This window comes from Oryctolagus cuniculus, chromosome 2 (genome assembly GCF_964237555.1).
Source record: "Oryctolagus cuniculus chromosome 2, mOryCun1.1, whole genome shotgun sequence".
NCBI lineage: Eukaryota > Metazoa > Chordata > Mammalia > Lagomorpha > Leporidae > Oryctolagus > Oryctolagus cuniculus.
Genome location: NC_091433.1, coordinates 83,926,809 through 83,949,863, shown reverse-complemented (window position 1 = coordinate 83,949,863; position 23,055 = coordinate 83,926,809). Strand labels below are relative to the sequence as shown.

The window sequence follows — 23,055 nt, the reverse complement described above, 5'->3', positions numbered from 1 at the left end:
CACAGCTGGGCCTGAAGTGGCACTCTAGTGAGAGGAAAGGGTGAATTAGATCTAAGCAGTTCCTCTTCTGTCTCCAATCTTAGGAGATTCAGAGAGAGCTGCCTTTGCGGCAGACCTAAGGGAAGAAGCAAAGTGAAAAGAAAAAAGAACCCATACCTGGTAGCTGCTCATGAGCCCTCGCGAGGCATATGATGATCCTGGACATCATCCATCTGGCTGGATGGGCCAGCGCCTCTCCAGCCCTGGACTTGGTGCATAGCACTTCCCACTGGAGGTGCCTGCCAATGCCTGGCAGAAACAAACACAAAGTATCACTTTATTCTTCAAATAATTTCCCAAGAATAATAACCAGAAAGCAGCATACATTACCGTTCATGTGAGAAATCAAGACTGCAGAAGTGTGAACAAAACCACAGACAGAAGAATCAGACCTACAGAGATATCACATATTAGAACAACCCATCTAGTCGGGGATGACAATCATGTCTATAACTAAAATTCAGAACAGACAGTATTGAAAAATAAGAGAAGTAAGGGGGAATATGGCTTTCTATAGAGTGGAGACTACTGCTTCGGAGACACACGTGTTCCATCTACATTGTTTCAGGAGAGAAGAGGCAGAAACCATGTAACAATAAAAGGAAGGAGAGTGTTGAGTGGGTGGACCCAGGGGAGCTAAGCCCTGTGCTTACTGGTGTTACTTAATCTCACTGAGCCTCAGTTTCCTTGTCTGTAAAATAAACAACTATTTCAATGGGGATTTTGAAAATTATATGAGTGGGTTTATATAAGAATTTGGCAGACTATCAGTGTTTAATAATGTTGAATGCTTTTCTCAGAGTTACAGGAAATTTCAAATCACAGGCATCTTATTGCTATTATAGAAGATCCTGTTATATTTTATTGATGGTTTTGTATTTATGTGAAAGGCAGAGTTACAGATAGAGAGAGAGAGAGAGAGAGAGAGACAAAGAGAAAGAGATCTATCTGTTGGTTCACTCCCCAAATGGCCACAACAGCTGGAGCTGGGAAAATCCAAAGCCAGGAGCCAGAAGCTGCTTCTGGGTCTCCTATATGGGTGTTGGGGCTCAAGTACTTGGAACATCTTCCACTGCTTTCCATTATCAGGGGGCTGGATCAGAAATGGAGCAGCCAGGACTTGAACTGCACCCATATGGGACGCTGGCACTGCTGGTGGCAGCTAAACCCACTACGTCACAGTGCTGGCCCCCATTTTTTATGTAATTTTTTGTTTCAATTTTTAGTCTTTTAACAAATTAAATGTGATTTGTATGTAAAATTCTTCCCTCTCTCTCTCTCCCTCTCATCCCCTTCCCCTCTTTTTTTTCTAGTTTTTGATATAACATATTTTAAAATTGCATTACATTATAAAGACTTAATATTTCACCAAATAAGAAGTTTCACCAGTAAAAAGACCCTAGTTTAGGGAGTATACACAATGGCTATAAGCAATAACTGAATGGGAAAATTTGCTAGTATTTCACCATATCTGGTAAATTTTAAAATAATCACAGATCTTCCAGGCCAGCTCTCTGCTGTGGCACAGATCATTAAAACTACAGTAGTGTAACATTCTTTTTTTTTTTTTTTTTTGACAGGCAGAGTGGACAGAGAAAGGTCTTCCTTTGCCGTTGGTTCACCCTCCAATGGCCGCCACGGGCGGCGTGCTGCGGCCGGCGCACCGCGCTGATCCGATGGTAGGAGCCAGGTACTTATCCTGGTCTCCCATGGGGTGCAGGGCCCAAGGACCTGGGCCATCCTCCACTGCCCTCCCTGGCCACAGCAGAGAGCTGGCCTGGAAGAGGGGCAACCGGGACAGAATCCGGCGCTCCGACTGGGACTAGAACCTGGTGTGCCAGCGCCGCAAGGCGGAGGATTAGCCTAGTGAGCCACGGCGCCGGCTTGTAACATTCTTAACCACTGGTTTGACAAAGATATAAAACAAAGTTTTACAAAACTGTATTTGTAGCAACACTGATACACACAAATATTTCTTTTTTTACATTTTTGTTTTTTATATTATAACTCCCACATGTAAAGTAGAACATGTGATATTTGTCTTCCTGTGTATGGCTTATTTCATTCTACATGATGTTCTCCAGTTGAATCCATTTTGCTGCAAATGGTAGAATTTCATTCTCTTTTATAGCTGAATAATACTCCACTGTATATAGACCGCATTTTCTTTATCCATTTATCTGATGATGGACACCTTGGTTGATTCCGAAGTTTGGCTATTATGAACAGAGCAGCTATGAACATGGTGGTTCAGGTATCTGTTGAATACACTGTGTTCAAGTCTTTTGGGTATATACCCAGTAGTGGAATTGCTGAATCATGTGGCAAGTTGATTTCTAGATTTTTAAAGAAATCTCCACAATGTTTTCCACAGTGGCTGCACTAATTTACGTTCCCACCAGCAGTATTTAGATGTTCTCCTTTGTCCACATCCTCATCAGCACTGGCTCAGAGTCTTAGTTCTTAAATTTAGGTCTTTGATCCATCTTGAGTTGATTTTTGCATACTGTAAGTGAGATGGATCTAATTTCATCCTTCTACGTATATACTGCCAGTTTTGCCAACACCATTTGTTGAAGAGATTATCCTTACTCCACTGTATGGTCTGAGAACTTTTGTCAAAAATCAGTTGGCTGTAGTTATGAGAATTTCTGGGCTCTCTGTTCTGCTCTGCTGATCTGTATATCAGTGCCAATCTGTTTTACTTACTATAACTGTGTAGTATGCTTTGAAATCAGATATTGTGATGACTCCAGCTCCATTTTTCTTGCTCGGGATTGTTTTGTATATTCTGGGTCTTTTGTGATTCTATATGAATTTTAGGATTGTTTTTTCTAACTCTGTAAAGAATACCATTGGTGTTTTGATAGGGACTGATTTTAATCTATAAATTGCTTCAGGTAGTATAGACATTGTAATGATATTGATTCTTCATATCCATGAGCAAGGAGTATCTTTTCCATTTTTTTATGTCCTTGATGATTTCTTTCATCAATGTTTGATAATTTCCATTTTAGAGATCTTTCACTTCTTTGGCTAAATTTATTCCTGAATAATGTGAATGAGATTTCTTTCTTGATTTTCTGTAAGTTCATCATTAGCATAGAAAAAAGCAATTGGGTTTTGTATGTTTGTTCTGTAACCTGCGACTTTACTGAATTGCTTTATCAAATCTAACAGATTTTGGTGGTGTTCTTAGGTTTTTCCATGTACAATATCATCTGAAAACATGGATAATTTGACTTTCTGCTTTCCAATTTTCATGCACTTTATTTCTTTTTCTTCTTTTTTAAAGATTTTATTTATTTATTTGAGAGGAAGAGTTACAGACAGTGAATTGCTTTATCAAATCTAACAGATTTTGGTGGTGTTCTTAGGTTTTTCCATGTACAATATCATCTGAAAACATGGATAATTTGACTTTCTGCTTTCCAATTTTCATGCACTTTATTTCTTTTTCTTCTTTTTTAAAGATTTTATTTATTTATTTGAGAGGAAGAGTTACAGACAGTGAGAGGGAGAGACAGAGAGAAAGGTCTTCCATCCATTGATTTACTCCCCAAATGGCCACAACTGCCAGAGCTCCGCCAATCTGAAGCCAGGAGCCAGGTGCTTCTTCCTGGTCTCCCATGCAGGTGCAGGAGCCCAAGGACTTGGGCCATCCTCCACTGCTTTCCCAGGCCACAGCAGAGAGCTGGACTGGAGGAGGGGCAACCAGGACTAAAACCAGTGCCCATATGGGATGCCGGCACCACAGGCAGAGAATTAACCTACTGCGCCATGGCATCGGCCTCCATGCACCTTATTTCTTTCCCCTCCCTAATTGCTCTCACTAAAACTTTCAGTACTATATTGAATAAGAGTGGTGAAAGTGGACATTCTGTCTTGTTCCAGATCTGAGGGGAAATGTTTTCAGTTTTTCCTCATTCAGTATGATATCGACTGTTGCTTTGTCATATATATCCTTATAATTTTGAGGAATATTTTTTCTATACCTAATTTCTGGAGAGTTTTTATCTTTTTTTAAAACTTTTATTTAATAAATATAAATTTCCAAAGTACAACTTTTGGATTATAGTGGCTTTTCCCCCCATAACCTCTCTCCCACCTGCAACCATCCCATTTCCCGCTCCCTTTCCCATCCCTTTCACATCAAGATTCATTTTCAATTATCTTTATATACAGAAGACCAATTTAGTATATACTAAGTAAAGATTTCAACAGTTTGCACCCACACAGAAACACAAAGTATAAAGTACTGTTTGAGTACTAGTTATACCATTAATTCACATAGTACAACACATTAAGGATAGAGATCCTACATGGGGAGTAAGTGTACAGTGACTCCTGTTGTTGATTTAACAATTGACACTCTTATTTATGGCGTCAGTAAACACCCAAGTCTCTTGTCATGAGTTGCCAAGGCTGCGGAAGCCTTTTGAGTTCGCCAACTCCAATCTTATTTAGACAAGGTCATAGTCAAAGTGGAAGTTCTCTCCTCCCTTCAAAGAAAGGTACCTCCTTGTTTGTTGGCACTGGAGGGTTTTTATCATGAAGAGGTTTTGGATCTTACCAAAGCTTTCTCTGAATCTACTGAGATGACTGTGTGGTTTTTTTTTTTAACTTTTATTTAATGAATATAAATTTCCAAAGTACGATTTATGGATTACAATGGCTTCCCCCCCATACCGTCCCTCCCACCCACAACCCTCCCCTTTCCCACTCCCTCTCCCCTTCCATTCACATCAAGATTCATTTTCGATTATCTTAATATACAGAAGATCAGCTTAGTATACATTAAGTAAGGATTTCAACAGTTTGCTCCCACACAGTAACATAAAGTGAAAAATAATAGATGATTTTTTTAAAATGATGATGAAATCAGATCAGACCTATTGTCATGTTTAATCCCAGTGAGAGTCAAGTTGGGAGTTGATAATTTCTTTCTTTTTTTTTTTTTTTTTTTTTTTTTTTACAGAGGATCAGTTTAGTATACATTAAGTAAAGATTTCAACAGTTTGCACCCCCATAGAAACACAAAGTGAAATATATTGTTTGAGTACTCGTTATAGCATTAAATCTCAATGCACAGCACATTAAGGACAGAGATTCTACATGAGGAGTAAGTGCACAGTGACTCCTGTTGTTGACTTTACCAATTGACACTCCTGTCTATGGCATCAGTAATCTCCCTATGCTCCAGTCATGAGTTTCCAAGGCTATGGAAGCCCTCTGAGTTCTCCGACTCTTATCTTGTTTAGACAAGGTCATAGTCAAAGTGGAGGTTCTCTCCTCCCTTCAGAGAAAGGTACCTCCTTCTTTGAAGACCTGTTCTTTCCACTGGGATCTCACTCACAGAGATCTTTTGCCAGAGTGTCTTGGCTTTCCATGCCTGAAATACTCTCATGGGCTTTTCAGCCAGATCCGAATGCCTTTAAGGCTGATTCTGAGGCCAGAGTGCTATTTAGGACATCTGCCATTCTATGAGTCTGCTGAGTATCTCACTTCCCATGTTGGATCACTCTCCCCTTTATTTATTCTATTGATGTGATTTATGACATTTATCGATTTGCGAATGTTGAACTACCCTTACATTTCTGGGATAAATCTCACTTGATCATGATATATGATCATTTGATGTGTTTGGATTTTATTTGCTAGTATTTTATTGAGAATCTTTGCATCTATGTTCATTAAGGATATAGGTCTATAGTTCTCTTTTTGTGTCATGTTTCAGTTTGGTTTTGGTATCAAAGTAATAACTTTGATATCCCACTCCTCGGCAAATAAGATTACAGGTCAGGTCTTCCAGTTTCATCCTTTTCTTGTAACTGAATGTCAAACTGATTGTCAAGTTTTTTCTTCACCAAAATTGTGCTTAAAAAACCCCACTATCACCAGCCCCTTTGGGTTTTCCTCTCTTGGAGCCCACTTCCAGGCCACTCTGGCTAGAGGTCTCTGACTTAAACAATTTTGCTTTAAAAAAAAAAAAAAAGAAAAGAAAAGAAAGGAATGCTGAGCTTATAAAGGGTGAGGACAGAGTTCCATCTTGTTCAATATCTTGAAACAGTTTGAAAAGTGTTGTAGTTACTACCTCTTTGAATGTTTTGTAGAATTCAATAGTCTCTGTCTCTCTCTCATTGTCCACTCTGTCAAAAAAAAAAATTAAATATTAAACAATAAATAAAAGAAAAAAAGGCCTGCACCATGGCTCAATAGGCTAATCCTCCACCTGTGGCGCCGGCACACTGGATTCTAGTCCAGATCGGGGTGCCGGATTCTGTCCCGGTTGACCCTCTTCCAGGCCAGCTCTCTGCTCTGGCCTGGGAGTGCAGTGGAGGATGGCCCAGGTCCTTGGGCCCTGCACCCCATGGGAGACCAGGAGAAGCACCTGGCTCCTGGCTTCTGATCAGCGCAATACACAGCCGCAGCGTGCCAGCCGCGGTGGCCATTGAAGGGTGAACCAATGGCAAAAGGAAGACCTTTCTGTCTCTCTCTCTCACTGTCCACTCTGCCTGTCAAAAAATAAAAATAAAAAATAAAAATAAAAAGAATTCAATAGTAAAGCTATCAGGTCCCAGACTTTTCCTTGATGGAAGCCTTTTGATTAGTGCTTCAATCTTATTGCTTGTTTCAGATCTGTTTGGCTTCTCTACAGCTTCTTGATTGAATTTTGGTGATTTATATGAGGCCAATAATTTATTCATTTCTTCTAGGTTTTCCAGTTTACTAGCATATAGTTCTCTATGGCAATTTCTTATGATCCTTTCTATTTCAGTCGTATCAATTGAAATGTCTCCTTTTTCATCTCTAATTTTATTTATTTGAGGTTTTTCTTTTGTCTTTGTTAGTCTGGTTAGAGGTTTAGCTATTTTGCTTATCTTCTCACAAATAATTTTTGTTTTGTTGATCTTTTGTATTTTCGAGTTTCAATTGTATTTATTTCTGCTCTGATCCTTATTATTTCTTGCCATCTGCTGATTTTGGGGTTGGTTTTCTAAGTCTATGAGATGCATCAATAGATCTTTAATTTGAAATATTTCTCTTTTTTAATATAAGCTCTTAATACTATAAACTTCCCTCTTAATATTGCTTTTGCTGTATCATACACGTTTTGGTATGTTCTGTTTTCATTTTTATTTATTTCAAGAACTTTTTAGATTTCCTTTTAAATTTGTTCAAGGACACATTGATCATTCAGTAGCATGTTGTTTAATTTTCAAGAATTAATGAGAATTATATATTTCTTGTTGTTAATTTCAAGTTTTATTCCTTTATGGTCTGAGAACATACATAATACAATTTCAATTGTTTTTGCTGAGACGATTTGTGAATGATCTTTCTGATGTGCTGTTGGGATCCATGCATTGATGAAAAGAATGTGTGTTCTTCAACTGTGGGATGAAAGGTTCTGTAGATATGTTAGTTTATATGTAACTTGACACTTTTGTCTTATTGTCTTTAGAATTCTCTCCTTGTCTAACTCTTGACAATTTGATGATCATATGCCTTGGAGAAGTCCTTTTTGGGTTGAGTCTGCATGGTGTTCTTTGAGCTTCTTGTATCTGGATGTCCATATCTCTTTCAAGACCTGGGAAATGTTCAACTATTATTTCACTTAACAGGTTCTCAATGTCTGTTTTCTTTTCTTCTCCTTCAGGAATGCCTATAATATGCATCTTTTGTCATTTAATGATATCCCATATTTCACATAGACTTTCTTCAATCTTTTCAATTATTTTCTCACTATTTTGATCTGATTGGGTTATTTCAAAATTCTTTTCCTCAAGATCAGAATTCTTTCTTCCACTTGGTCTATTCCATTGTTAAAGCTCTCAGTCTCATTTTTTATTTCACTGATTGAAAGTTTCATCTCCCAAATTTCTATTTGGTTCTTCTTAATATATACTATCTCCTCAGTAACATCTTTATTCATGTTATTCATTGATATTCTCTGTTCTTTAATCTGTCTATCTGCATTCTCTTTTATTACATTCATTGCCTTACAATCATTATTTTGAATTCTATATCTGTCGTTTCATAGATTTCCTTTAGTTAAGGACCTGGTTCCAGAAGATTATTCTGTTCTTTTGGAGGCATCATGTTACCTTGCTTCTTTATGTCTCCTGTGTCCCTCATTTACATCTGCCCATCTGGTATATTCACTCATTCTTTTTTTTTTAAACAATATTCAAGTTTATTAAAGAAATTTTAAAAAGTTTCATAAAATGTTTAACTTTCATCAGCTTCAAGGTTTATGTTGCTCCCAAACTTTGTATATAACTGAACTTTCAAATCTGCTGATATCTGTTGAGTTGATTTCACTCTGGATTCTAAGGCACCAATTTCTTCTTGCAAATTTTTCTTTGCCTCTTCTAACATTTCCTATATTTCTTCTTGTGAGTAGCTGATGAAAACATCACCAATTTGATAAGGAATCATTAAGCAGTCGTCATCTGCAAGCATGATGTCATCACAAGCATCTTCTAAATTTCGGAGGTTTTTTTTTTTTTTTTATCTTTTGTTGACCTTCAAAAGTAACATTGACATCTTCTGGAGCTGCCTTCTTCATGGTGGCCACCATCTTCTATTCACTCATTCTTTATGGAGTAGGTTTTATTGTAAAAGAGTTTATGGTTTAGCTGGAATGCAGGGCACTACTTAGCTTATTGCTTTGGCTTGGCTCTAGGTGAGCCCAGGAGTGCAGTCTCTGAGTGATTTCTTTTGTCATAATCAGTGTCAGTTGTCTAGATATAACACAGTGGACTAGTCTGCTGAAGTTCATAGGTATAGAAATACGGCTTTGAGGTGAATAAGGGCTTCCTTGGGTGTGTAGCTTTGGTCCACAGAGAGTTCAGTGTCAGCCTTCCTGGCGAATGATAGCCAGGGCCTTGTTCTTCATGCTAAGGGAGACAGAATTGGCTGTCCCTTTGCCCTACAGGCAAGCTTGAGTGATGACAGGGTTTGTGGCACTAATGGCTGTGGCTCTAGGACTATGTGATACAGATGGACCCTTCCTCGAATCATGCTAAAAGAGTCCAACTGATTCTGTGGCTAATAATACCAACAGCCCTTGTCCTAGGGCTGGAGAATGTGAACTGGATCCTGTTCCAGTCCTACAGAGTAACTACAAGGCTTACAGGAGACTTTACACTGGAGGATATAAGTCCAAGATGGAATGCAGGTAGGTTCTTCCCTGTGTCCACCAGCTAGATTCCAGAGTCACTGAGCAATTAAGAATGAATTGTTACAGTCCTAGTGTTGCAGGATATACTAGGGTCATTACCCAGATCTCTCAGGGTGGTAGTGGGTTGTTTTTATGGGCTTATTCTAGTGTTAGTTCCCAGAAGCTAAAGTGAATGCCCCTTGCTCATGTAGAATGCATTAGCATAACTCTGAGGCTAGTGCCCCAAAACTCCCACAGTTGCAGCATGCAGGAGATCTGTCCTTTGTCCCACAATTGTCGTGATTCTGTCTATGATGTGGTAAGAGAACAGTGGTATTCTGTGTGATTTTTTGCTACTGAGCATGCTACTCTGTGGGAGTTGGGGAGGGGAAGCAAGCAAAATGGCTTCCTTGCTCCAAGCTTGGCGGTTGTCAGAGCCCAGTCAGCTCTCCAGCTGAAGTAAGCCAGTGGGTGACTGGGGACTTCCCTCTCAGCTAAAACTGCAAATGGTAGGATGCATAGCGATTTCTTCCTAGCATCGTGTGGCAAGATGGTGGCTCGCAGTTGGCAGCTGGCTTCTCTGTGTGGCTGGCTCAGTGGTGTCTCTGTCTTCTCTCCTCTTGTCCTGCAGAGTCTTCATTTGAAAATGTCATTTTAGAAAATGGGGAAGAAATCAATCTCTCTGCCCTATCAGAAAAGCCAACCCAACTCATGGGGCCTTAAAAAGAACAAACTCAGGGGCCAGCGCTGTGGCACAGTGTGTTAACACCCTGGCCTGAAGCGCCGGCATCCCATATGGGTGCCAATTCGAGACCTGGCTGCTCCACTTCCCATCCAGCTCTCTGCTATGGCCTGGGATAGCAGTAGAAGATGGCCCAAGTGCTTGGGCCCTTGCACCCACGTGGGAGACCCAGAAGAACCTCCTGGCTCCTGGCTTCGGATCGGCACAGCTCCGGCCATTGCAGCCATCTGGGGAGTAAACCAGCGAATGGAAGACCTCTCTCTCTCTCTCCCCACCCCCTCACTGCCTCTCCTTCTCTCTCTGTGTAACTCTTTCAAATAAATAAATAAATATTAAAATAAAAAAGAAGAAGAAACTCAGGCTGGCAGACAAGTGATAAGTGATGCAGGAACCACAGAAGAACATATCTAAGCTCATAAATTCAAATCTCAGAAACTCTGAACAAACCAATTTCCTGCTTTAGGCTTTAGACCCCAAGAAAGTGCCTGTAGGAAGGACAATCAGAATCCATTCCAGAAAGTCCAAGGTTTGCTGCAATTTCAAGCACACTCAGCAAATTTCCAAAGCCCAGAGAGAAGAGCAATCTGAGCTGATCATCCTAAGCCCTCTGTTCCACTGGAAGCTAAGTCTTCTTCCCAAGTGACGTCAACAGCCACATGGGAACAAGGCCCACATGATTGAAGGGTTCCCTTTACCTGTGGCTACCATTGCTCTCTGCATGAAAAGAGAGAAAGAATAGCAGACAAGATAAGGCAGACTGAGCAGTTGCTGGCTGGTGCCCTTATAAATATGCTTCAGTTGTCCAGAATAATTGCTTCCAATAAAGGCCAAACATACAATTCTGACAGGGATGTCCTTATGAGTTTGTGCTGCTTGTAAACCTGTCAGAAGAGATGCCTGCTTTTATTTCCATCTTTCAACCAAGCTAACAAGTCAGGTTTTTTTTTTTAGGAAATCATTTCAGATGTTTCCTTCAAAGCCAGGTTTAAAAGCTAGATGGGCCCCAGGGGCCTCATTCTTATTAGGCTGGCTTCTTGCTTTCTTTCCAGAAAGTGGTGACACTGAGATTCCTTACAGCTCTCTCTCACCCAAATCCATGCCTCCCTTCCATTCCCTATCTTGGTAATAGCTGTCACTATTTTCTGATAGTTCTGGAATCTCATAGTCCTTCCCCGTTCTTCTAAAACACCCACACATAACCAGTTGCAGTATGTTCTAAAGATCTCTGATCTGTGACCAGATCTCCATTTGCAAGGAGAGGCCCTCAGTGCCTCTCACCCAGGTAGAATGCAGAAGTCTCCTCAGCAGTGTCCTGCCCTCTACTGCCGCCCCCTTAGAACAAGCTTCTTCCTAATAAGCTGACCATTTGGTTCAATCAAACCACTGCTTTCCTAAAATCATTCACTGCAGTGCCATCACATGGAAGAAGAAAGCCAATCTCTTCAGCAAGTTACCCAAGACCTTTGCTTGCATTCTGTCCTCGTGCTACCTCTGCTCACACTTACGCCACAAGTGCTCCGGCTGAACAGAGCCATCTGCCAGTCTTTCATGATGCCAGGATCTGTCACCCTCCAAGTCTATGTGTTGTCTCTTCTTACAGAGCTCTTCTACATGTCCTCCCATCTTCTTCTTCACTAATTCATTTGGTGCCACGAGCGTTTCGGGGAGTCTGGCCAGCAGACTCAACCCAGGGCCCGCGAGGACAGTTTCTCGGGCAAGAAAAGAATGAACGACGTTTATCAGTCTTCAGTAGACTTTTTCTTAGAGAAAGTAAACGTGACAGAGGGAGGAGGAAAGGAGGAAAGGAGAGGAGAGAAAGAGAGCTTCCGCCTTACACCCGCGGCTTATATACAAAATGCGACCAATCAGGAGCAAGCTAGAGTCCATGCAACAGGCACACCAATCCGGTCTCTGTTCACGTGAAGGGCACGCGTCGTTCAGCCAATCAGGTGAGGTGTCACGCAGCAGGCAGGCAGGCAGACTCACTGCGGGGGGTCCTGCCGCCATCTTGTCAAAACCGAAAGTAAAAACCTCCGCCTAACGATACAGCCTCGGACTATTCCCAGACATTTTGGTTAATGTCAACTCAGCCTTCCGGACTCAACTGAAACATCAAATAATTGGGAGGCTTTTTGCCACTTCTCCGCCACACTCAGATAGCTAGTTTGAAAGCTATGTGAACCCCTATGGTTTTAGGTAGGCTTCCTGTTTTTGTTCCTGTAACCCCAGGTTTCTCGATCCCAGCACTTTTGGCATTTGGGACTGGCTAATTCTTTTTTATAGGGCACTGTCATGTGCATTGTAGGATATATCTGGCAGATACCACTAGCATCCTCCTCTGTTGTGACAGCCAAAGATGTCTCCAGACATTGTCCCATGTCCCCTAGGAGGAAAAATCATATCCCACTGAGAACCACTGCCAGAGTATTACATAGACATCATCCCATGACTTGGAGGGAATCATAGCTTAGTTGAAAATTTTTACCACTGAAAGGAACATCCTTGCTGAAAGAAAAATTTTCTTTCTTATCATTGTAATCCCATTACCTACAATAACATCCATCCCATAATACATGCTTGATAAATTTTTGGTGTATGAGTGAAAATAAATGAGCAAATGCATGTCAAGTAATCATCACGTGGAATTGCTGTTCATTTCTGGGACAGAAAGAGGAAAAAAATTCTCAGACATTCTTCCAGGAAATGCCAGGAAAACAGTTTTGAACTGTGTATTCTAAGCTGTGTAGAATTACAGCTAGAATCAAAGGGATTTTAGGGGTCAGCTAGCTCCACCACCAACTTCTTTGATTTGAGAAGATAGAGACAAATAGATAAAATCAGTTCTGTGTGTGTCACACCACGTGTGTAACAGAAACTCATCCTGAGTCTCCTTTTTGACTTTGGAAGAGCTTCTTGCTCCTGTCTGCAAACAGGGCACTTGTCATAAGAACTTCATCGTGCCAATGTGTATAAACAATCTGTTGCAGGTCTCTCTGAATCTATCCTGTCAGTATAGCTGCTACCTCTCTGTCTTGATAATTTGCAGGTATTTTACCTTGGGTGAAAGTGTAGCTGATGTTTTAGGGCCTGTCACTTTGCATTGGTAACCACGCAAGTTATTGATGATATTTCCATTTCTTTCTTTCTTTTTTTTTTTTTTTTTTTTTTTTTTTTTTTGACAGGCAGAGTGGACAGTGAGAGAGAGAGACAGAGAGAAAGGTCTTCCTTTTGCCGTTGGTTCACCCTCCAATGGCCGCCGCAGCCGGCGCGCTGCGGCCGGCGCACCGCGCTGATCCGATGGCAGGAGCCAGGAGCCAGGTGCTTTTCCTGGTCTCCCGTGGGGTGCAGGGCCCAAGCACCTGGGCCATCCTCCACTGCACTCCCGGGCCACAGCAGAGGGCTGGCCTGGAAGAGGGGCAACCGGGACAGAATCCGGCGCCCCGACCGGGACTAGAACCCGGTGTGCCGGCGCCGCTAGGCGGAGGATTAGCCTAGTGAGCCGCGGCGCCGGCCATGTGATGATATTTCCATTTCAAACAACTTGTTCTGAGCTCTCCATCCCAATGGCACATTCTAGTTTAAAGAAAATACTGCAGGATACTGAAGAGGAGAGGCAGGCTTTGAATAGAACACTTCTCCAGACACTAATGCTCAGCCTGAGGAAAATAAACTAATCTAAACAAAGCCATTAAATACCCATTAGACAAGATTTCCACCCCCACACCCATAACAATGATATTCTGCCTTGAGCAGTTTACTCGTCTTTGCATACTGAAAACAACTCCGTTTCTGTCCTTCTAGTATCCAACATCGCAAACCAAAGCCAGGTTGTAAGAGTGATATACTTTTAAACTTAAAAAGGACAGGTTGCACCATTAGGCATTTTCAAGGCCACACAATTCATATTCTGGTAGCCATAGGGATGAAGTAACCTGTGCATTCACAGGGAGCTGAGAACAGAGCTGCTCAACTGGAAGATCAGTCCACTGCACAGTGACCTCCTGTTTAAGCTCCTCTGGTGTCAAAGCTTCTTCTCTCATGAACTAGCAAAACAGACAGACATTGTCTTTATTGTCTTTCATTTTTGCTTATGCAGGCTCCCTGAAATGGGGGGAGAGGGTTTTTTTGTTACTAGAAGGCTTGACTGAGATGAGATTATATTCTACTCTTTGCTCCTCTTCATTTCTGGGAGAGAAAGAGGAAAAAAAGAGAGATACTGAAACCCTTGGGGGTTTCCCATGTGGGCATCAGTTCGTGTCCTGGATCCTCATCTTCCAATTCAGCTCTCTGCTTGTCGCCTGGAAAAACAGTGGAAGATGACTGATGCTTGGGTCCCTGCACCTATGTGGGAGACCCAGAAGAAGCTTCTGGCTCCTGGCTTCAGATCAGCCCAGTTCTGGTTGTTGCAGCCATTTGGGGAGTGAAACATCAGATGGAAGATCTTTCTGTTTGTCTCTCCCTCTTTCTGTCATTAACTCTACCTCACAAATAAATAAATCTTTAAAAAAAAAAAAAAAAGCAAATCTAATCTACCTCGCTGTGCGTCAAACTCTTCTATTGCCAGAACTGTCTGGATAAAGTTCCTTAACAATTTGGCCTCCCCTTTCCCTCCCTGCCTCAAGCCTCAATGCTCCCTGCCTGTAACTCTATGCCACATAGATAATGATAATGCCACTTGCACTTCACAAAAAGGCCATCTTTTCTCTTTTCTCAGATCCATTGATAACTGCTGCCTTTATCTGTTAAAAAAAAAAAAAAAACTCACTTGCTACCCTTCTCCTATTTGGACAATTAGAAGTCATCCCTCAGGTGTCAGGCCAAGTATTGCCACCTAAAAAGACGTTTCTGGTCCACCAATTGGCCCTACATTCTCATCCACAGAGCTGGAAGCTCTGGTTCTCCAAGAGGCCTATTCCTGCACAGCAATTCTCACTTTGTAGTAACCACTGATGAGCCAGACACACTGCTGATGTCTATGTGAGTTATAGCAGAGGTTCCAAACTAAGTTCTTATGAGCCTACTCTGAAGTAGAAGTATTTTGTTTGAGTTAACTGTGTTTAACCTTTTATTAATTGAATGATTTTTTTAAAAAAATTAGGATATTTCAAATAGAAAATATGAATGTACAGCTTCTTCTGAAAAATGATTACAATTGGAAATATTGGATCCACAAGTCTAAGCATGCCAATGAAAAGATATACTAGCATTTGTGGCTACTCATCCTAATGACTGTATTCGTTTGCTTGAGTTTCCATAGCAAGATGCCACAGATTGGGATCTTGAAGAACATAAACATATTTGCTCACAATTCTAGAGGCTAGAATTCCAATAACAAGATGTCAGCAGATTTGATTTGCTCTGAGGTCCCTCTCATTGCCTGCATCTGATTGCCTTCTCCCTGTGTTTGCATTTGGTCTTTCCTCTCTACAGGTGCACCCCTGGTGTGGGGAGCAAACCGGACTAGACTGAGTTACTGGAATTAAGACTTATTCTATGCATCTGCTCTCCCACAATGTGGCGCTGGGAGAGAAGTGAACAGCTTCTACACAGCTGCCTCCAGTTCAACCAATAAACTGTAGGACTTGCTCCTGATTGGAGAGCAGCGTACTCGGCGTGTGGGCAGCCGAGTTGGGATTGGCGGAGGAGGACTATAAAGGAGGAGAGAGACGGCATGCACCAGGAACATCTAAGGGGAACATCTGAGGGAACACCTGTGCAGCCCCCGAGAAAGCCGGCCGGCGGTGTGCTGCTCCCCTGCGGAAGTGGGGAATGTGGCCAGGGGGAACTGCCCTTCCACGGAGGTGGAAGGGATAGTAGCCAACCCGGGAAGAACCAGCAGCAAACCTGGGGAGGGCCAAGCAGATGAAAGAACAGCGCAGGGTCCTGTGTCGTTCCTCCACGAAGAGGGGGAGCGACATAATGGTGCCGTGACTCGGATAGGAAACCTAGGACGGATAGGAAACCTAGGACGGATATGAAACTTAGGAGGGAAGAAACGGGAAGAACTGGGAAAATACCGGAGAGAGAGACTAGCAAACAGCCTAGGGAAAAGCCAGACGAAAAGGGTGCCGGAAGAAGCTATTGAAAGCCTAGGCATAGATTCGGATACGGACTACGGGGGGAAGCTGGGAGAAATCTCTAAGGTCAAAAGCGAAAGTGAAAGCTAGAACAAACAGACTCGGATGCGGACTGTGGGGAGAGGCCAGGAGAAATGAGGGAGGAATATTGTTGGAAGAAAACTTAGGGAAACATACCAGGTAGAGAAAAGTGTTAGGGAAATTGAAGCCGCGGGGGGCAGGCCGAGGCTGAAACGAAAGCCACTTTGGGATTCTCAAGTTAGCCCAGGAATGGGGGGCGAAAAGTTGAAACCAGAAGCTGAAACGTAAGCCAGATTGGGATCCGTCTGATTAGCCCGGGGAGCAAAGGACGGGGAGCCAAATCGTGGGGCGGAGACGTATGCTGGGTTGAATTCGCCAGGCTAGCCCGGGGAACTTGGATTGAATGCTAGTGGTGGAGACGCAAGCTACGCTGTGTGACTCGCGGAAGCCGCCGCGTGCAGAGAGAGCACGGGGCGTGAATAGATAGGCAACGCGGGGCTGGCGCGAGGCTGTGGTTCAGACGCGAAAGGGCTAGTGAAAGACTGCGGGGTGTGCGCGCAAAGCCGAGCCTTGCAGATGAGAGAGGCGCGGGCTGAAGCGGCTCAGAGCCGGCGAGGCGCCGAGAAGCAGCCTCGGGGCGGAGCCCGCCGGCGGGGCGAGGCGCCGGGAAGCCGCGCGGAGCCGTGAAGCTGCCGGCAGGGCGAGGCGCCGGGAAGCTGCAGGGATAAGAGAAATAGAAGTTTAGAAGTAAAGTGAGAGAAATAGGAATGCTGGAAGATAGAAGTGGAATGGGAGAGATAGGAATGCCTGGAGATAGAGAAATAGAGAAAGAGAAAGGCCTCCCCACAATACAACAATGTGAGAGCTTGGATTCGGTCTGCCTGATTAAGTGAGGCGATGAGCACCTGCGGCGGCTAGCAGCTTATGCGCCACAGGTCACCGAAGACAGGCACGAATTAACATCAGTAAGGCCTCCCCACAATACAACAATTAGGAGGCTTGGATTCGGTCTGCCTGATTAAGGCGGTAAGCACCAGCAAGCGGCTCGACCAGAGTATGAGCTGCAGGTCACCCAAGATAGGCACGAACCAACACTAATAAGTCTCCCCCACAACACGGCAATGAGAAAGCTTGGATTCGGTCTGCCTGATTAAGGCGGTAAGCGCCAGCAGGAGGCTCGACCAGAGTATGAGCCGCAGGTCACCGAACAGAGGCACGCATCAGCGCCTAAAAACCTCCTCACAACATGGCGAAGAGAGGACCCGGATTCGGTTTGCCTGATTGATAGGACTTGTAAGAACCTGTGGCAACTCTAGCAAGTAGAGCAGAGTGTGTGCCGCGGGACACCGAAGACAGGCGTGTATCAACGCCAAAAATAAAAAGAAAGGGGGATCTGTGGGGAGCAAACCGGACTAGACTGAGTTACTGGAATTAAGACTTATTCTATGCATCTGCTCTCCCACAATGTGGCGCTGGGAGAGAAGTGAACAGCTTCTACACAGCTGCCTCCAGTTCAACCAATAAACTGTAGGACTTGCTCCTGATTGGAGAGCAGCGTACTCGGCGTGTGGGCAGCCGAGTTGGGATTGGCGGAGGAGGACTATAAAGGAGGAGAGAGACGGCATGCACCAGGAACATCTAAGGGGAACATCTGAGGGAACACCTGTGCAGCCCCCGAGAAAGCCGGCCGGCGGTGTGCCGCTCCCCTGCGGAAGTGGGGAATGTGGCCAGGGGGAACTGCCCTTCCACGGAGGTGGAAGGGATAGTAGCCAACCCAGGAAGAACCAGCAGCAAACCCGGGGAGGGCCGAGCAGACGAAAGAACAGCGCAGGGTCCTGTGTCGTTCCTCCACGAAGAGGGGGAGCGACACCTGGTGTCCTCTGTGAGTCCAAATGGCTATTCTTATAAGGACGCCAATCACAGTGGATTAAGGACTTCCCAATAAGTCTCAGTATAACTTACTCATCTCTTTAAAGTTCCTGTCACCAAATACAGTCACATTATGATGTACAGAGGGTTAGAGCTTCAACATATGAATTTGGTGGAACATACTTCAGCCCATAATAATATACACAATATATACATAATAATATACACAATAATAAACACAGTCGCCAACATACCTCTTAGATAGACAGTTATATACTCATCCCCTCTCGTTCATTTGAGACCATCTCCCCAGGCCCAAAGTCATTTGTGTTCATGATCGTATGTTATCCTCCCACTTCCTCTGTGAAATGTTTTGTGAAATTTGTCCTCTCTTTGTGAAATAGGTTCTGCAACTCTGGGTTCTATGCTATTAATTATTAAATTACTCTGCCTTTCAACATGCTATAGTAATGCGTTTATCTTTCTCTACTCCTAGATTACCTTAAAAACAGGGACTTTGCCTTTTTATTACTTGCACCTTAGGACCACAGAGCAACATAATGGTACCAACAGCAAGCTCTACATTCCCGTTCTGTGACTTAGGAGAACTTAACTTAATTTCCCTATACAAGGGGTCTTTGAAAAATTCATGGAAAATGCCTGTCATGAAAAAAAACTATGCATGGAGTCCCAATTTTTTGGACCACAATAATCTCATACTAACTTCTTTTAAAATACCTTAACAAAATCTAGTTAAAGCATTGAGAATGATGAGACATCAGTTTGGAAAAAGTTCCTATTACAGCAGCATGGATTCTGCTATAATGGAAGCAAGAAAAACATGAAACTTACAATGAAGCTTTGGTGGAAGAGTGGTGAAAGTACTGATACTTTGAAAAGAGTTTGTGGGAATAACATCCCAAAGAAATCAGTTTGCAAATGGGCAACTCATTTTAAGAAGGGGCAAAACAATTTTGAAGATGAAGTCCTAATAGCAGACCATGTGTATCAATTTGGAAAGAAAAAATTAATCATTTTTAATGCCTAACTGAAGGAGATTGATGATTCATAGCAGAAACTGTAGCTAACACCAATTGTCTTGACTTACACATTTCCGACTCAATGGGAAAATCTGGGCACCCAGATCAGCTGCAGATTAGAGGAGAGCTATACAGGGGAATTTTAAATGGAAGAGATCAATATCTATAAGCATTTCTTTCAAAAATTATAATAGATGATTAAAGAGGCTCTAGCGATACAATCCTGAAGAGAAAGCACCATCAAAGTAATGGCAACCAAGAGTTGGAAGAGGCCCAGTCAAAGCAAAAGCAGGCCAATTGAGAGCAATGGTCATGCAATGTTTTTGGGTACTCAAGGCATTTTTCTTGCTGACTTTTTGTGTAGCCAAACAATGATAACAACTGCTTGTTATGAGACTGAGAAATGTATCCCAGCCTTTCACAGAAAAATGCTGGGAACTCTTCACCAGAGAATCCTTCACCATAGCCAGGGCCATGCTCCTGCTCATTCCTCTCATCATACAAGCACAACTCGTGAGAGTTTCCAATGGGAAATCATGAGGCATCAGTTCTTATGGTGCTGTTTGACTCCTGATTTCTTTTTGTTTCCTATTTTTAAGACATCTTTAAAGCTCCCCCTTGGTTCTTCAGATCATTATGTGAAAACACTGAGTTGACAGGCTTGAACTCCCAGGACCCCTAGTTCTTTAGGGATAGGCTAAGTGGCTGACCCTGTGGGTCACAGAGATGTCTCAAATCTGGTGGAGCTTACGTTGATTTTTTTATTTTATTTTATTTTATTTTTTATTTTTTATCTTTTCATTTAATTTTCCACAAATTGCAGTTTTTGTATTTAATCTGTAAAATGGGGATAATCATTCCTATCTTTGAAAGTTGTTGAGAGAATTAAGAGTTAATACACACAAAAGTTTCAAAATAGCACTTAGGCAATAGTAGTTATTCAATAAATATTGGCTTGTTTTAGCATTATAAGAACTTTGGTAGAGCCTGCAGCCATTCATTCAATATTTATTGAGCCAGGCACTCTACTAAGCATAAAAGTTATAAAGAAAATTGAGAGAAAAAGAGAGATGGAATATTAAACATGGACTCTAATTATAGATTTGAATCCAAAAGGCCAATTTTTGGAATATCCACTGGAGCATCAAAAGATATTTCCCACATATCCAGTGGCCTTTAAAACATACTTCAATCTTCATGCAACATAACCTCATAATTGTAAATTATATGAATAAATTCCCTCCCCAACTCTCATACTAGGAAGTTCAATTATTTTGTGAATTATTTCTGCATAAATGTTTCTTGACTTGTTAAATCAATAATATTTTGTTATCAATTTTCTCCTCTCTATTTCTAAACAAAAATTTTTTTTATCTTTTATTTAATGAATATAAATTTCCAAAGTACGACTCATGTGTTACAATGGCTTCCCCCCCCCATACCGTCCCTCCCACCCACAACCCTCCCCTTTCCCACTCCCTCTCCCCTTCCATTCACATCAAGATTCATTTTCGATTATCTTAATATACAGAAGATCAGCTTAGTATACCTTAAGTAAGTATTTCAACAGTTTGCTCCCACACAGTAACATAAAGTGAAAAATAATAGATGATTTTTTTTAATGATGATGAAATCAGATCAGACCTATTGTCATTAATTTCTAAACAAAAATTATCAACTGTCTTTCACATAAATGATATATGTTTTGCTGGTGTATTTTCTTTTTATTGATATATCATGAGAGACAAAGCAACAGGTGTAAGAATTTCTTATTTTTGAGTATTGCCTTATCCCTAATTCTAGCCTAGAAATCTTGGTTTCTGCCACTAAACTAGTAGTATTTGTCAGAACTAAGTTTCCAAACTCCGAGCTGACAGCTGACAACAGGAATTTGACCTGGTTCATGTGTTGTTGGTTTGAAAATGCTGGTGATGAAATCATAGAGCAATGCCTGTGTCTCACCCAGAGGGATCCCTCCGCACAGTCACAGGGAGCACCCCTTCCAGCCAGCCCTCTCATCAGGCCAGCCCCTATGAGGAAGGAGACTGTCGTTGGAGTGAAGCACACTAAAACACAGGAAGCACTGCTTCTGTCATCTTAGTCAACAGTCACCACAGCTCTCACTGCAGGCTCATTTTGAGCCAGAAATTGTGCTGAATGTTTGGTTTTTTTTTTCATGTTATTTATCTTCAACACCCTATGAGATTTTATTTCAATTTAACCTTAAAAAAAAAAAAAAAAAAACCACAGGTAATCCATAAGCTGTACTTTGGAAATTTATATTCATTAAATAAAAGTTAAAAAAAAAAAAAAACACAGGAAATTTACCAGAGTAGAGCCAAGTTGACATGCATCTGACTTAAGATTCCGGAACACATATGATTCATTTACCACAAACCCTTTCCTGTATTAGCACTGCAAGATAGTGGCAAACAAGGAGACTTGGGTCCTTGCCCCTGATTTATCTCAGACTTCTGTGTAACCTTCAGAAAAGTACTGCCCAGTCTTGGGCATAACAGATGGATTCCACTATAAGATTGTACAAAGATATCACTACTTTTGACATTTCACTCAAATCACCCTTAGTCTTCTTACCTCTGATCTCATCTTTGCTGGTTTCACACTTAGGTCCTGCATATTCCCTTAGGCTTTCTTTGCTTGAAGAACCAGTTGGACACATTTCACTGTTTCAATTTGATATTCAACCTGTATCTCCACTTTCATTCATTTCCTATATGCCTCACATTCCCATCCTGAGAAGAGATTGGGCAAGTCAATTCCTCTAAGTATCATGAAGCTCATTTGAATAAGAGATTTAGACTAGATTAGCTCAAATCATCATTAGCAAAATTATTGCTAGAAATCTTACCTTGAAATCCTCCATTTTACTGGAGAGAAGTAATACTTCATCCCTTACTCCCAGGTCTTACTGGATGACCAAAGTCACATGTTTGCCTAATCACATCTAAAGCACATAGTGAAAAAAATTTTCCCACAAAGAAGGACTTATATTTTCATTCAACAGGATCACCTTTCCTTTTTTTACCAAAATTTTAAAAACACATCCTATTGTACTTTAAGGAAATGACTTCTGTCTTAAATAAATGTTCCTCAGGAACATAAAAAGGGAATTTAAAAAAATAATGGAGGGAGGGAGGAATCGATTTGGAACAATTCTGTTTTATATGATTATGCTTAATCAATTTTTTTCTACTCATTATTGAACATTAACTCAAAAGTTTTCATGGCCAAAAGGGAAAAATGTTATAAAGGATTAATTTCCCATTGTTCTACTAATGAAACAATTTTCCACTTGTCATTCTGAATGTCTCAAGAGAGATAGCATTTTCCAACCATAAAAAAGTAGTAGAATTGGTTGTGGTGTAGAAGATAAGGAATGTAAGGACATTCACCATTTCCACAGAGCCCTACTTCACATATTACTCTAAATGCCAAGTGCATTCAAATCTCATATCTGTAAAAAATGTCTAAGAGACATGGAGTCTTACTGTGAATGACCTCGTTGTTTACTGGAGATACAAACCTATTCTCCCAAATGCCCTTTCAATGTGAATAGTCCAGAAACATTGGATTTGAAGATTCTGGCTCTATTGCTTGATTGACTATGTGAATGTGCCCAGGTGATGTCTTGTTCTGAGCCTACATGTGTGTCTTTAGAATGAGAATGATAATAACTATTTCACAGGTCTAGTGTAGGAATCAAATGAAATTATGGTTATGGACATGCTTTGTAAACAGTAAGGCAGAACAGTTAAGAGTTTGGACTCTTGACTCATGCTTCCTAATTTTTACTTCCAATTCATCATTTTTACACTGTGGATGTCTTCATAGAACTGAGATAAAACACTAATAAAATTTGTATGGAAGGCCGGCGCCGCGGCTCAACAAGCTAATCCTCCACCTAGCAGTGCCAGCACACCGGGTTCTAGTCCCGGTCGGGGCGCCGGATTCTGTCCCGGCTGCCCCTCTTCCAGGCCAGCTCTCTGCTGTGGCCAGGGTGTGCAGTGGAGGATGGCCCAAGTGCTTGGGCCCTGCACCCCATGGGAGACCAGGAGAAGCACCTGGCTCCTGCCTTCGGAT

The 23,055-nt window shown here is 41.9% G+C and overlaps 1 pseudogene; it reads right to left on the bottom strand.

Moving 5' to 3' along the window:
• Positions 1–6,549: 6,549 nt before the first annotated feature.
• Positions 6,550–11,457, bottom strand: LOC127489863 (prefoldin subunit 4 pseudogene; annotated as a pseudogene).
• Positions 11,458–23,055: the final 11,598 nt, after the last annotated feature.